Source organism: Ursus americanus, chromosome 20 (genome assembly GCF_024610735.1).
Source record: "Ursus americanus isolate L20-20 chromosome 20, mUrsAme1.1.p, whole genome shotgun sequence".
NCBI classification, from domain to species: Eukaryota; Metazoa; Chordata; class Mammalia; order Carnivora; family Ursidae; genus Ursus; species Ursus americanus.
Genome location: NC_142146.1, coordinates 13,096,948 through 13,113,951, shown reverse-complemented (window position 1 = coordinate 13,113,951; position 17,004 = coordinate 13,096,948).

The window sequence follows — 17,004 nt, the reverse complement described above, 5'->3', positions numbered from 1 at the left end:
AAGCCACATTTTACCTGTGTCCCAGTGAAGGGGACAGTTTTAGCTGAAGTAGAGCGGACCTCAAGAAACCCTACGGTAAGGGATGGCGCAGTGGGACCCTGCTCACATCACCATCCTGGGACACATGGACATCTGGGCAGATACCAGCTTGGACAGAAATGAGCGAAGAACCAGCTCCCTCCCTATTGCAAAAGCCCCAGAGGAAAGAGGAGGGAGGACTGCGCTCAGGCCAGGCAGAATGGCAGAAATTTACCCAGGATGCAGATTTTCTCACACCCTGATATAATTTCTCAAAAGAAAAAGTGGATTGACTTGTAAAAAAAAAAAAAAAAAAAGATTTATTTCTTCCGTGACATGTGCCTTAAGCTAGGGTGCCTGCCACAAAGGCAGTGATGATTTTTCACATGATGGCCCCAGTTCACATTTATGGCCCCTGCTATCTGCCACTTTCTACCCCACACCTAAAATTCCAGCAACATCAGCCTACCCCCTAGCTGCAAACACCCCATGTGCTCTCCTGCTTTCTTAGCATGCCTGTGACATTTTTTTAACTGACCATATGCCTTCCTTTAAGAGGTCCGAGTCTATGTCCCCTCCTGTTAAATCTGAGCTAGCTAACCAGAGTCTCTTTTGTAGCCAACAGAATTTGGTGGATGTGACACCATGTAACTTGCAAAGCAGCTAGGTCAGAAAATACCATGCAGCTCCTGCCTCGTCGCCTGGGAACACTCACTTTTGGAGCCCTGAGCTGCCAAGTTAGAAACCCAACCATCCTGAGGCTGCCATGCTGTGAGGAAGACCAGGCCACAGGGAGAGGCCTCCGGTAGGTCCTTTTGCTGACAGCCCCAGCTGAGGTCACGTCCAATAGTCACTATCAACCGCCAGACACATGCGGGAAGATGCTTCCGGATCATTCCAGCTCCCAGCTGTGGGGTCACCCCCAGCCTCAAAGTCTTCCTAGTCGAGGAGTCAGATACTGTGGTGCAGAGACAAGCTGTCCCCCTTATACTCGTGCTAAATTCTTTTTTTTTTTTTTTAAAGATTTTATTTATTTATTTGACAGAGATAGAGACAGGCAGCGAGAGAGGGAACACAGGCAGGGGGAGTGGGAGAGGGAGAAGCAGGCTCATAGCAGAAGAGCCTGATGTGGGGCTTGATCCCAGATCGCCGGGATCACGCCCTGAGCCGAAGGCAGACGCTTAACCGCTGTGCCACCCAGGCGCCCCACTCGTGCTAAATTCTTGATCCACGGAATCTGTGAGCTTCATAAAATGGTGACGTTTTAGGACAGTTGAGTACACAGTAGTAGCAACTGGAATGTACCCTTCTCCATTCTGAGGGGTCAAAGTCCTATTTATTCTTTTCTTTTCTTTTCTTTTTTTTTTTTTTAAAGGTTGGGGGAAGGGGAGAGAGAGACGCTTAAACAGGCTTCATGCCCCTCGGGGAGCTGCCAAACCCTGAGATCACGACCTGAGCCGAAATCAAGAGTTGGACGCTTCACTGACTGAGCCACCCAGGCATCCCCAAGGTCCCATTTGTTCTTAATGGCCCAGCAAAAGCATCCCCCCCACCCCTGAAGTCCCTGCTCAGCTCCAGGGCGAAAATCGATGCCCTGGTCAGACTGTTGTAATTTTGAGGTGCACACTGCTCTGCCTCTCCCTTCTCCAAGGCCAACGCATGGTGCGAGCTGCCGTTGGGGGGGCAGCCCTGCCCGGAGTAGGAACTCAAAAGATCTTTGCTCCAAGAATCTTATTCCTCAACTTTACATGAAATAGTAATTCAGTGCAGCCTGTGCTTGAAATTTGCAGGGAAGGGAAAGGCAGTTTAGAGGACAAACCACGCCTATCTTGAAATGATTCCCCCGCTTTGAAAGGCTCCCGAGGAACTCAGCTGTGTCTTCCTCCTGAAATGAAGTCATAGTGGCAGAGAGCCTACAGCATTTCGTCCCTGAGCCTGCGTTCGTTTGTTCCAAGTTTCCAAAATACAGGAGGTTGTGCCTTTTCAGACGCTGCAGTGGGTGGGGCCCTGAGCTGGTGTGAATGAGAAGTGGTCTGGATGGAGCACAGAGTGGTTTTTTTGAAAGGCAGTCCAGAGTATAGTTCCCATATGGTGCCGGCATTCTGCCAGAGAACGTTCCGACCCCCTCTGAATGTCGTTTAGGCTGGGCTGCTCACAGATGCAAGAAAGCACCTGCGAGCCACTGCAAGCCAGATTACACGAATGTCTATTGTAAAAGTAAATTTTATAGCAGCTGTTATGGTGATTGTGATCAGAGTAAACTGATAATTGAGTTTATGCTAACAGATCAGTCTGCAAAAACACTGCATGGACTGTTGGGAAAGGGGGTGTAAAAGGTGAAGCTCTGTGTACACAGCAAGAGTCATCAGGAAATAAAGGCCAGGTCACTAATGGGATGACTACAAGCTTGGCTTTCCACCTGCTGGCATTCCAAACCGACAGCACTGAGCCCGGAGTCCAAACTGACGAGCATTTTTATTTATTGTTTTATTTTTAATTTTTTTAAAAGATTTTATTTATTCATTTGAGAGAGAGAGACCACGAGCCCGGGGGGGGAGGGGCAGAGGGAGAGAGAGAAGCAGACTCCCCATGGAGCAGGGAGTCCAACGGTGGATCCCACGACCCTGAGATCATGACCTGAGCCCAAAGCAGCAGATGCTTAACCGACTGAGCCACCCAGGCGTCTGACCAGCATTTTTAAAGATAGTACTGTCTCCCACCCCCAATTTGAAAACAGATTTCCCACAAAATCTTCTAGAACTGAGGGCTGGCTAACAATGTGAAACTAAGCTTCTATTTATTTTAGAGACAGAGAGAGAGAGAGCATGAGCAGGAGGGGGAGAGGGGGAGAGAGAATCTCAAGCAGACTCCTGGCTGGGCGCGGAGTCCAACGCAGGGCTCCATCTCATGACCCTGAGATCAGGACCTATGCGGAAACCAAGACTTGGGCCCTTAGATCGACTGCACCACCCAGGCACCCCTATTCAATGTTTTTTTAAAAAGCAGAGTCTTAGCTCTACTGTCTGTCTGTCCTGAACCCACTTTCCTGTTGTTTTTTTAAATTTCCTACTTATGGTAAAGAATATTTCTGCATTGTAAAAATGGGCGCTCCATATATAAAAATACTGCTTGCTTTAAAAAGTTGACACTCAGCAAAATCTGTTTGGGGTTTACCCATCTATTCCTTTTGTGTATCCCCCACCCACAGGGGCTTTAATTTCTCACCTTTAGCCTTCCAGTCCTCTCTAGCCTTCCTTATCAAAACAAAAAAGATCAGAGATCGTACCTGAGCCGTACATGAAATCACTTACTCTAATACAACAACTCTCCCAGGCATCTGCAATTTAAACTCTTCTTTTGCAAAATGAGTGACTCAATGTTGTATTAAAATAATGTTTCTGTCACAGCAGGCAGATGGGAAAGTGGTGAGGATGGGTTCGGGGGGCAGGGAGATGGGGGGGCTGAGAGAGAGAAGCAAGAGGCCTTTCTTGTAAACTGTAAATGTCTAACACTGGCCCCCAAGCTAAACCAGTCAACCACCCATCATTCCACTTAGCAAACCTTTGCCACACATCAACCAGAGAAAAGAGTATTCACTCCTATTTACATGATTTCATGTTTCTCACAAGAATCTAACGGAGTAAATACTGTTATCCTCCCCATTTTACAGATGAGGAAATTGAGGCATAGAGATTCAGTGAAAACAAATGTACAGCTCGTGAGTAGAGGAACAGGGACATGGACATAAACGGTCTGAGCCTGCATCCGCTCCTCTAACCACTGCCCTGGGCAGCTTTTCCCAATTTTCCTTCCTTTCCTTCCCCTTTTCCTTAGTGCTGGTAATTCTGCCTCCCATCTCTCTGCCCCAAATATCCAATGTTTTAAGGATCCAGAACCCATTCTTATGCACTCCTTCTCTCCTGGACACCATTACTGTAGGCTGGCTCTTTTTTCCAAACCCCTAAACCCCATCCCATTGCCCTTGGGACTGGCAACATCTGTTCTTCACTGCCTACGGCCTCAGACCTTCCAGGCCCCCCATGCGGGTGAAGAGACACATGGAGCCTGGGAAAGGGGGAGGGGCAAGCCCAGGAGAGGATCAGCTGAGACACATGTACTCAGCTCTGGTGCCTGAGGAAGGGCAACCTATGCAAAGGAACTGGTCTGTGGTAAGAATAACACTGATCTGGGGCACCTGGTAGCACAGTTGTTAAGCATCTGCCTTCAGCTCAGGGCGTGATCCTGGTATTCTGGGATCGAGCCCCACATTGGGCTCCTCCGCTGGGAGCCTGCTTCTTCCTCTCCAACTCCCCTGCTGTGTTCCCTCTCTCGCTGGCTGTCTCTCTGTCACATAAATAAATAGAGTCTTTAAAAAAAAAAAAAAGAATAACACTGATCTTTTACTGCATGGACTGAAGTGGGTATCACGGTAAGAATAATTCCAAAAAATTGATAATTGATGGTGTTATCAGGAAATGAAAACACTGACATTCAAAACGTATCTAATAGTACTCTTAAGATCTGTGCATTTCGGGGCGCCTGGGTGGCACAGCGGTTAAGCGTCTGCCTTCGGCTCAGGGCGTGATCCTGGCGTTATGGGATCGAGCCCCACGTCAGGCTCCTCCGCTGTGAGCCTGCTTCTTCCTCTCCCACTCCCCCTGCTTGTGTTCCCTCTCTCGCTGGCTGTCTCTATCTCTTTCAAATAAATAAATAAAATCTTTAAAAAAAAAAAAAGATCTGTGCATTTCACTGCATATTCACTTTACCTTAAAAAAATCTGTAAACAAACCTTGAACTCTAGTTAATGATGTGCATGTGTTTAGGGATGAGATATTCTGATGTCTGCAACTTTAAAGTCCATTAAAAAAATAAGATAAATTGATGATGGCTAAGTGGATAGATATGTGATAAAGCAGCTTTAGTAAAATGCTATCAACTACTCTAGTCTGTGGGTATATGGGTGTTCTTTGTGGGTTTGTTTGTTTGTTTGTTTTTTAAGTAGGCTCCACGCATGGAGCTCAATGCAGGGCTCGAACTCACGACACTGAGATCAAGACCTGAGCTGAGATCAAGAGTTGGATGCTTAACGGACTGAGCCACCCAGATGCCCCAAGTATTTGTACAATTCTTTCAGCCTTTCTGTATGTTTGAATATTTTCATAATAAAATCTTGGGACAAAAATATTGGTATAAATATGATTGTAGATAACTAAAACATTTTTAATGTTTCGACTAGAGAAAAAGTCATTTTTTTTCTAAACACAAAAATATATTTTTTGTGTCCTGATGACTTCTATATATTTTAACGGATTCCAAATTAGTAAGCATGCATGAAACGAACTTTTTGGGCTATTTGGTTATAACATTATACTCTAGACATGTAGTTTCCACTTCGGGAAGTGTGATATCTGCTCGGGCAGATACTCTTTACTTGGCACCTTAAAAAAATGTACAAGAGCTTAGAGCTCAGGACATTAAAGGAAGGCAGGAAAGAGAGACATCTCTGCAGTGAGGGGAAACTAAAAGTCCCAGTAAATTAAGGACATTAAAATATATGTGAACCATTAAAATGAGCGTTGGTCTGATTAAAACAGCGAGTGAGTTTAACGTGTAACAGATGTGACCAAATGACAAGGAAATGACTTGGGAGAGCTGATGAATGCTGAAAAGATAAAGAAGTCAATAATGAAACAGTTTAAAGAATTAAATTTTAAGAAAACAACCAACACCCGATAGAAAAATGGGCAAAGTGTATATGAACAGAAATATCAGAAGCTGAGGAATACCAAAGGCAGTGACCTTGGGGCTGAGAGGGGAGCCAGCCTCGAGGATAATGCCAGCACCCCGTGGACTGCAGAGGAGAAAGAGGGGGAGAGTGTCAGTAAGAGATTTGGGCCATTACCTTAATCAGGGCTGGGATGGCTTCCTTCTAGACTTCAAGCGAGATAATAAATGTCCTGACTGTTCAGGCAGCTTTTAGGTGGTTCTTATGTTACTTCCAGCTAGAAAACATCCCTGATAGACTGGTACTATTTTGAGGTTATTTATGAGGACTTTATTGCCGCACTGTCTGTGATAACAAATGATGGATACAACCTAAATACCAACTGGAGGGGATTGGTTAGATGAATTACGATACATTCATACAACGGAATAACACATAGTCGTTTAAAAGATGAGTCAACACAGAAGATTACATACTGTATGATTCCGTGCATATAAATTTTAAAAACAGGACAAATTAATCTAGGGTTCTAGCAGCCGGGACAGTGGGTAGCGACTGGAAGGTGCATGAGGGAGTTTTGGGGGGATCCGGTAGTGTTCTGTGACCTGGGCGGTGGTTACACGGATGTCCAATTATCTTTGTGAGAATTCAATGAGCTGTATATATACTTGCATTGTATATGCTTTTCTGTACGTGCCTTCTATACCATTAAAACACACAAAAAAGAATGAGAGCTTTATATATGCGAATAGGGGATAATATCTAAATGTGTATGTCCTAAAATAATTTAAAAACTAAAAAGACAACTAGATATTATTATGTATAAAACGTAACATTGATGATTGAATTTAAAAAAAAACTAAATACGTAAGTAAAGGCTGTCCAAATTCACCAAATAAGTAAATGCAGGGGCGATCCAGCCTTCCCTGCACTAGTTAGCTCCTCCCTGTTGCTCCTCCCGCATGGATATAGGTTAATCCAATGTGATTCCAACAAACACACTCTCTTTTTCTCACGACCTAGCAGATACCTGAGCCAGACAACCATCATTCTCAATCCCTCCCCTTCTCCTACGCCGCACGCAAACTCATCACACACCAAAAATATGTTGGGTTTACCATTTATACCTATCTCAAATCTACCCAGGACTTTCTGCCTCTACTCCAGCCAAAGGCATCATTATTCTCCTGGAGTAATGACAGAGAGCCCCACTTCCTGTCTTCAATTGTCCCTCAACATTCTCTCCAATTGCAGCCAGAATTAATGGTTAAAAAGGCAAATTTGACGGTGTCTCTCCCCAGCTTAAAAAACACTGCAGTGGTTTCCCCCTGCCCTTGGGACGAAGCCCAAAATTTTTGGCATGGAGTACAAGGCCATCTTTGGTTGGAGGGAGCTCACCTCTTCCTTTCACCTGAGAGCAAGCATTCTCCTGTTCCTAATCTGTCCTTCAGACACACAGACCCTTCTCGGTTCCTCAAATGACCTCACTTAGTCTCCTGCTAAGACCTCCCCCACCGTCTCCTCTTTCCATCTCACCAGGTCCTGCACATCCTTCTAGCGCTCCTTCCAGAAGGGCTTTGTGGAAGCCTACACTGAGTTAGGTCCTCCTGCTCTGCCCCCTGAACTCCCATACGTCCCCTCTCAGAATAGTCACTCACCACACCTTACTGTAATTTACTGAATATCTGTTTTCCAGATAAACCATAAGGATTGTGGGTGCAAGGATGATGTCTGACCTTGAACCACTGTATTTCCAGCATGCAGACCCAGGCCCAGCACATAGTAGGAACACAACGAATACGTTACATAAGTGAAATCACAAATGGGTGGCCGGATGAACAAATGCTTTTCAAATTACCCACAGTAAAACTAAAGTTACTTCCTCATCATAAGCGGGTGCTTTCGTGGGCACTGCTCGTGGCAAAGTCCTTGGGGGAAAGCCTTGAAGTCCTTTACAGTCGAAAGCCCTTTTAATGAATACATTCTCCCTTCGATTGCCAAACTTTGTCCCTCTGTACCATAGGAAGTTGTGGGACTCATATAAGGTGCAGGGTGTAGCAGCCTAGAGAGTTACTGAGCTGAGAGAGTTACAGAGAGGGTGAGTGATTTCTGGTCAGTGGAGAGAAGAGAAAGTAGAAGAGAAGGAGAATCAGAATTGTGTGCCTCACACATGACTGGCTGGACCCCAGTTTGGAGTGGCAGAGGGAAGAGCAAGAAGACAGCTGGGACAAGAAAAAGGGAAGTGAGCCTGGAGGAAATGTATAATCTAAGGGAAACCAGGGCAGAAGTCCAGGGTGCTCCTGACACCTGACATCACAGACATGGAGGGATGGAAGGCAAACAAAGACTGAATGAGCTGCGTGCAAAGAACACCCACCTAGTGGGGAGGCCTGGATTCTGAGCTCTGCCCTGACACGAATTTGTGGTGTGGCCTTACTGGAACCACTTAGCCTCCCTGGCTGTCAGTTTTCCCATTTGCGGGATGCAGGGTTTAATGTAGACTGTGCTTACTGATAGTTCAGAACTTTCGTGAACGCCATGGTTCAATGACAAGGCTTTTCTCCAAAGACAAAAGGAAACGAAACGAAAGAATACTCAGAAGAATTAAACCCTTTCACGTTCATGATCTCTACTAAGCATTTAGCAATCCTCACCTTGGGTAAAGAGTTTCCCTCTCATAAGGCTCTCTAATCTCAGGTATGTTTTCATCTGGGACTAATTTCCCTACGGGATTTCAGTTGTGTTTTCAATCACCACTGCTGCTATTTGTATAATAGAAAGCGTCTAGGTTTTCAAAAGTTCTTTCACGCTGGGCCAGACAAAAGCTCTGAGTGCAGATCTGGAGAGCTGCCCAAGGATACATTGCTCAAAAGGGAAGAGCAAAGGTTGGGGTGTGGGCTTCCCGCATGGACCTGGACTTAGTGCTAATATGGCCAACAGGCTGACATCACCACTTACATGCATACTTCCACAAAAGACTTCCAGACAGGACAGGACCGTAGCATTTGTCAACTCTCAGATCCTGAATCCCCGGTTTTTAATCCCTCAACATGTTGTGCAAATATTCAAAATTCAAAAATAAAGGCCGTCCATTATATTTCTACAAGCTGTTTCGGAAGTATGCGAGATAATCAATCCTTTCAAATGAAAAGTCTTCCTTTTCCCAGAATTTTTCACCTGAATATACTGTCAGCACCCAAATCCTGATGTTAGTCATGTATCTTGGATAACCTCGATTCACAGCTGTTTATGTACTAAAAATATTTATGTATTCCCTGGTCCTGATGAGCACAATAGCAATCTTTCAAACACCTTGCAGCGGGATGTAACAAAACCTGAACTGTGGCCCTGACTCATTTCTACTTTCGAGTCTGTCTCTCCGTTGCTGAGTCAACTTGGGCATGTTTCAAGAGTAGAAGAGCAGGACCCTGCACTCCCCCTGGAGGAAGTGAGGGGTGACAATTGATCTACTACTTGAGGGAAGAGACAGCTGCTGACTAGTTTTAGCACCAGGCAAGAGTGCGCAGTTCTCCATTTAATCCTGCAGTGGGCAGGAGGCTGACTGGGGAGCAAAGGTTTTAGAGCCACGTGGTGAAGACCAGAAAGGGCACTGGGTCGAAGTTCGGGCTCTCAGTTCCACAGCTCAGGAACTTGGGGCCTGAGTACAAACCTAATAGAGGGACCAGGCCTAGGGCAAAGAGACAAACACCAGAAGCTAAGGGCAGGGTCTTCAGAGCGACACTGACCAGGGCGCCTACACGCTCACTGCATGATACCAGGAAGATGGGGTCAAGTCACCTTAGCCCTCTGCATCCCTGTCCCCCCCTCCATAAAGAGTGTTAGCTCAACGTATCCCTTAGGATTGCTTTGCAGGTTAGATTCACAGCGTACAAACTACCTGAGAACAGGAGCTGTCTCCTGCTCCTGATGGCTTGTTGGGCACCCGGCACTCTGCTTGACCAAACAGGTATTCACTGAAAGGTTGTTGAATGAGTGAATGCAAAATGCTCAGCACAGAGCCTGACTCATGGTACATACGTAATGAAAATTTGTTGATTGAATGGTTTACGTAAAGCACTTGGGACTGGCCGATCACACAGCATCCAGTAAGTGGTAAATATTAAAATTGACACAGGGCTGATTTGTATAAGAAGAGCTCGCCTGAGATAAGAAATCTAAAGGGCGGGTGAACTTACTGCCATCAACGTATACTCTTCCCAGTAAAGCAGCCAACTTGGGAAAGCAAGGTGAGTGAAAAAGTATAAACATGAGCACTTTTCTCTTACTCTCAACATTAAATCTGAGAGTGGAAACCATCTCCCCACACAGAACTTGGGAGCTGAGGACTGAAACTGCTTGCCCTTCTCACACTCTACAGTCGGCATTAATTTACCTTGAGCATCCCCACTGCCCTTTTTAGCCTGACTTTATTATTCCAGAAGAGTCTGCTCAGACAAATGGCTAGATCGGAGCCAGGACTGGAACTTCCTGAAAGACCCATCAACTGTTCAGTGGAAACCGTCAACAGACACTTTGCACCTTAAGATTCTTTGGCTCCCTCACCTCAAAATCCTCACCAATTCTGGATGACTGTATCCTGATCCTTGCCCAATCCTGATCATGCCTCCTGCAGTGAAAGACCCATGGTAAGCCAAATTCCCAATTCTAAGCCAATTTCAACCTTGCCCTCCTGCTTCCAGCCACTGCCAAAGCTCTGTGCCAGTATTGTTCTCTGTTAACCACAGTCAGCAATAAACTTGGCATTATCTTTTTTTTAAGTTTATCTATTTATTTAATCAAGTCATCTCCATACCCAGGGTGCTTCTCGAACTCAGGACCCTGAGGTCAATAGTGGCATGCTCCTGGGACTGAGCCAGCCAGGAGCTCCCTCAGCCTTCTCTTTTCCATTGGTTGCGTTGGTGCTATCTGGGGAGCTGCACTGATAAACAGAAACACAGAATCTAGATATTACAAAAATAGCCACAGGGCATTTGATCTTCATGCCGTTCCCCTGACAGTCATTCAGGCTCTGCTCTAAGACCTCCTGTGCTAAGACCCCTACCTCTTCCCTTCTGCTGGGACCTGTTCTATCTCTGCGCAGCTCTCCCCTTGCAAATTCTCCACGCAAATCCTAGTCCTGCCTCTGGAAAGTCTCCCAAACTCGCTTCCAGAAATTAACCGACCCAGAAACCATCAGCCCTATATCGTTATCAGCTCTGCCTGAAGGCAGCCGGCTCATACAGCAGGATCTAAAATGGCAGAGGCTCAGAATTTCCTTTTGTTAAGGTCTGGGGACCTCTCTTCAAATGTAAATGAGTTTTGAATGGGCCACATTTAAAGCTCGTTCCACTTATAATTGCCTCACTCTTCACCCAAGATGAGCTGAGCGAAAATTTTTTTAATATATATTTATTTGTCAGAGAGAGAGAGAGAACACAAGCAGGGGGAGCAGGAAGCTCCCTGCTGAGCAAAGAGCCCAATGCGGGACTCGATCCTAGGACCCCAGGATCATGACTTGAGCCGAAGGCAGATGCTTAACCAACTGAACCACCCAGGCGCCCCTGAACTGAGGGAAATTTGAATTCTAGTTGACTTGAAAATATTTCATTATTGTTCACTTGCTATGGACATAATGCCTATTCATTATAGAAAAGTTAAAAGAGATCAATAAATTTTTAAAAGTCTCTATCACCTAAATATAGCCACCGTAAATATTTTGAATAATTTGGTATTCAATCTTTTGGTTATTTTTCCATTAACATGCAGGAACGAGTGTATGCGTGTATAGTGATAAAGTCAAGTTACACACCAGGACCCACAAAATGGAGGCCATCCCAGTGCCCCGGCCCCCATCACAAATGTAAACCTAAGTCAGCCTGCACTTACGGGAAACACCTACCAAAGAAACCCAATATACACCAACCACAATCCTCCGACTCAGCTTTAGCTAGCTTACCTTCCCCTAGAAAATAGGACCTGCTAGCCTTACAAGGAAATCCCCAGTCTCCTAACCTACCATGCCCTATTTCCACATTGCCTCTTCCAATGTTCTAGAAAACTTTCTCTTGGCTCAGATCCCTCAGGAACAGAGCTCCACTGCTTGTGAAATGCTATACTCTCCCAATCCATGAATTGTTTTCCCCTGAATACAGGACATCAAACTCAGTACTAAATTGTTTTGTCATTTGGCAATGCATACCTATGTATACATACATAATCTTGTAAACTTTTTAATATATATTGGTTATTTTCATATCATTATTTCCCATAACATCATTTTAATGGTTATACAGTATAAAACTACCTAATTTACCTATTGTTGGACACTTAGGTTTTTCAAGTATTATACTGATATTAATTTATTATTCATGTGCATAATTAAACATATGTATAATACACTATTATCTCTCTTTGCCCACCTTTAAGATGTTTCGATAGGAGTGGAATAAAGCCAATTTGTTGTCTTAGGAAACTATGCCACTTCTATATTCCTACCTGCAGAGTATAACAAGGTCCCTTCCCCCCATCTTCATGAATGTTGTGTATTAGCATACCATATACATTTAACATCTATGCCAACTACTAGACAAGATATCGAGCCTCTTGCAATGTTTGAACTACCTCTGATCCTAAACATTCCTTCATGTTTACTGGTCATTTGTGTTTCTGCATGTGCAAATTATCTTTTCATGTCCTGTGCTCACGTTTCTGCTAGGATATTCAGTTTTCTTTACTAAGTTATCAGAGATCTTTATATATGAAGATATTCATCATTGTTTTGTTCCACATTTTGTACAATTTCCTGAAGTTCAGAGACAATAGAGGTGAAGGATCTGGGCCCTATAGTAATAGAGGAAGGGTAGAGCTAGGAAATGTCCACAGAGGTGGATCCTGGGTGGCATGGGGGGATTAAAACCTGGGAATAAGTAGGGAGAGAGAATGTGGAAAGGAAGACAGAACAAGACCCAAGGAGGAGAAAGGCAACAGTAAGAGACCATATAGAGAGAAAGAGGGTGTCTGAATGGATAAGCCTGTCCAAAAAGACTGCGTGAGTTCCTTTTGATTCATCTAAATGGTAATCAACTTTTTTAAAAAAAGATTTTATTTATTTATTTGAGAGAGAGAGAGAGAGAGAGAGCAAGAGCAGGGGGCAAGGGTGGAGCCAGAGGGAGAAGCAGACTCCCTTCTGAGCAGGGAGCCCGACACAGGAATTGATCCCAGGACCCCAAGATCTTGACCTGAGCCAAAGGCAGACGCTTAACACCTGAGCCACCCAGGTGCCCCTTGGTCCCTGTTTAAAAACTAAACAAACCAACAACAAAACCCTGCTAAGTTTCAATCATCTTCAAAAAATCCTGCCTGCTGAATCCTTTTCTGGGCCCTCCACAATCGTACAGAAGCCTTCTGAATCCGTTTGAATCCAAGCTTCCTAGACTCAGTGACGTGATGCCTGGAAGGAAAGCGACCCTTCCCGGAGAGGACCTTACAATCTTCCTTGCGCACCACCCAGAGACCAGCTCACAAGACTGCCTTGGTTGTTGCTTGCTCCTTTTTCGCTCTATATTTAGCCTTTCCTTTCTTTCTATCTTCTTTTCTTTTCTTTTCTTTTCTTTTCTTTCTTTTCTTTCTTTTTTAAAGTAGGCACCACACTCAGTGTAGAGCCCAACGTGGGGCTTGAACTCACCACCCTGAGATCAAAACCTGAGCTGAGATCAAGAGTCAGATGCTTCACTGACTGAGCCACTCAGAGGCCCCTCTATCCAGCCCTTTTGATTTTTGCTCTGAGACCCAATGAACTCCGACCTAGATGACATAACTCTTTCCAGGCAAGCAGATACATTCAGCTTTCTCTTCGATTGGCATCTAGAGATCTTTGTTTCTTACCATCTGACATTCCATAGCTTGGTTCAGTGTAAGTGATTACCTGGGTTAGGTAATTAATACCAAGCTAGGAATGACCGATAGTCTCCCATTTTCTCAGGACATTGGCATGTCGAAGGTTTTATCAAAGCATATAAGTCTCTAGTGTATCATTGGTAGATCTGTTTTGGGGGTGGGAAGCAGGAAGGGAAATTGTACCTGTGAAATGAGTAGAAAGGAAAAGAGTCGGTGGCCACCTGACTCCTTCCCCTTCCCCATGAAATAGAGATGAACCCCCTGCCCAGCGCTGCCCTGGGGCCTCCACGCCATCCTCAGTACAGAAGTCCTTACCTGGACATGCACTGTGATCACATCCGCTACAAGCCAAGGCCAGAATGTGCTTTTTCTCAATTTTGTCTTCCTAGTATCTCTTTCGCTCTCTCTCCCCCAATCTCTCTCTCTCTCTCTCTCTCTCACACACACACACAGTGAAGGACTCTTTATAAATATCAGTTAAATGAATAAACAAACACACACTTGTTAGAACATGCATATGCTATAATCCTTGACTCACTGAAGTGAATGGGTAACACCTTTACAAATGAAAGCTAGTTGGGAGTGTGGGTATGATCTCCCTCCTTCCCCCAACTTTGAGGGTGAGGTGTGTGTTCCCCTTCCCCCACCCCCGCTCCGCCCCCACCAGGAAACTATAGACCTTTCCTCTTGAGAAATTAATGTGCTCTGGAGAAAAGTTAACAGGAAACTGACATTTGGGAGTGCCTCCCCAAAAAACCTGTTTGCCACCCCGTCACCCTCGGCTGCCAAGCCCTGCCAATTCACTTAGAGCTGCCTCACTCTTAAATATGAACACATGGCACACATCATCGAACTTTTGAAAAAGCTTCCGACATGAGATACCACAAGTAACATGAAGTAAAAACAGCAACAACAAATCGAAGGAAAACACCCTACACTTAATACCTTCAAAGGGTTAAAAAGAATAACGAGAAAGAACTCTTAGAAGTTGAAAACAACACAGAAACAAAACAAAACACCAAGAGGAGCTGAAAGATAAAATCCAGAGAGTGGGGGTGGGGCAGGCAAACAGAAGTGAGGAATGACAAGTGCTACGGGAGAGAAGTTTCAGAAGGAAACTACAGATGAGACGGGAAAGAACAACTTCTTGAAGAAATGAGACAAAAAATTTTATAGAACTGAGAAACACAATAATTCTGATTGAAACTGCACCAGTGAACTTAGAAAGGCCCACGACGGGGTTTTAATCAGGAAATTTCAGGACACTGGGGATAAAAAGAGAATCCCAAAACTCTCAGGATGGGGGGTGAAAAACAGGCCATACAGAAAGGAACAATGTATTAGGGAAGAATCTAAGGGAGTTTAACACAGAGAGATAAAAAATGGAATGGCATACTCAAAGTAGAAATGAATTGCTAACTCACATCATAGCTCAGAGGTAGAGTCGAGGGCTGGAAGGCCAGCTCAGGAATCCCCAACATCCAGCTTCCAATTCTGAGTTCAAGTTAAAGTTTGTTTACCTCCCTCTGTCATGTCTACACCCCACCTCCCTTCATCATGCCTACACCCACCTCCCTCCATCATGTCTACACCCACCATGGGGAAGAGGGGAAAGTGAAAGTGGACTGATTCTTCCTAGGTCACAACCTGAAATGGAAAACACAGTTTTAACTCACACTCTACTGGCCACAACCTGGTCCCCTGTCTGGAAAGCACCACAAGGAAGGCTAGAAAGTGTAATCCCCAGGTTGAAAGTTAGACACCATTTCACTAAAGGAAAAAAGGAGAATGGGTACTGGAAGGGTAACAGAAGCCTCTTTACCAAACAGATTCAGAACTGAATCCAGTTTTTTACATCGCTGGATACTAATAACCAGTAGAGTAATGTCTCCATAATTTGGAGGGAAAATGATCTTTACTCAAGCATGTCACACTAGGCGTGCCTAGATGGCTCAGTCAGTGGAACGTGCTACTCTTGATTTCAGGGTTGTGAGTTTGAGCCCCATGTTGGGTGTAAAGATTTCTTAAAATTTTTTTAAAAAATCTAAAAAAAATGTCACACTAATTCAATATCAAAGGTGAGGTTAGAACAAAGGCATTAAAGAGAGAAAAACAGAATTTCCTGGGAGGTACTGAATGATGTGCTTTACTTAAATAAGAAGTAATCCAAGAAAAAGGAGGACATGGAATCCAAGAACAGGCAGGATGGTGTAAAAGACACGTGGCTTTGGAAAGGAATCGCCAGGACAAAGATGGAATCAATAAATTATATATTATGTTTGATACTTGGGAAAAACTAATGATAGGAACACACTTGATCGAATGAAGCAAATGAGAAAAACTGTAAGAATAGTATGTGAGTTAAAAAACAACAACAACAGGGGCGCCAGGGTGGCACAGCGGTTAAGCGTCTGCCTTCAGCTCAGGGCGTGATCCCGGCGTTATGAGATCGAGCCCCACATCAGGTTCCTCCTCTATGAGCCTGCTTCTTCCTCTCCCACTCCCCCTGCTTGTGTTCCCTCTCTCGCTGGCTATCTCTATCTCTGTTGAATAAATAAATAAAATCTTTAAAAAAACAACAACAACAAAGCAATTATTAAGTCCAGGGGTGGAGGGAAGAATAGATGAGAGGAAATATGATTATAATACGCTTTTGAAGCTCTAGCTAATTGTGTTTACATGTCATAATAAGGCAAACTAATCACCAAATTGACCCCAAACCATGATGCAACTATGGAACAGAGAGGAGGCAGGGGAGGATGCTGGGCATGCTTGGGGGGTGGGGGGATAATATTAATGAAGCAAATCCTCATTTATTATCATAAGACATCTGAATTATAAAAATCAAGAAGTAGCAGAAAACCTCATTCATAAAAGGAGAAATGCTATATAAAAGTAAAATGAGAATATTTTCGCCTATCAGACAGGTGACATCCCCAAAGTGTGGTAATACACATCCTTGGCAAAGCTGTGGGGAGGCAGAGGCTGCCATACGTTGCGGGGAAGACCGTCAACTGGCCCCACCTCTGGGGAGGACAATTTGGCCATGCCTATCAAAATTACAAAGGTGTATACTCTTTAAGACTTTATTTATTTGAGAGAGAGAGAGAGAATGAGCACAAAATGAGGGAGGGGAAGGGAAAGGGGGAGAGAGAGAATCTCGAGCAGACTCCTTGCTGAGCGAGAGCCCGAAGCAGGGCTCCACACGGGGCTCAATCCCACGACTCTGAGATCATGCCCTGAGCTGAGATCATGACCTGAGCTGAGATCAAGAGTTGGACGCTTAACCGACTGAGCCACCCAGGCCCCCAAAGGTGTACACTCTGTGAACCAGCAATGCCACTTAGGGAAATTTATCCTAGAGG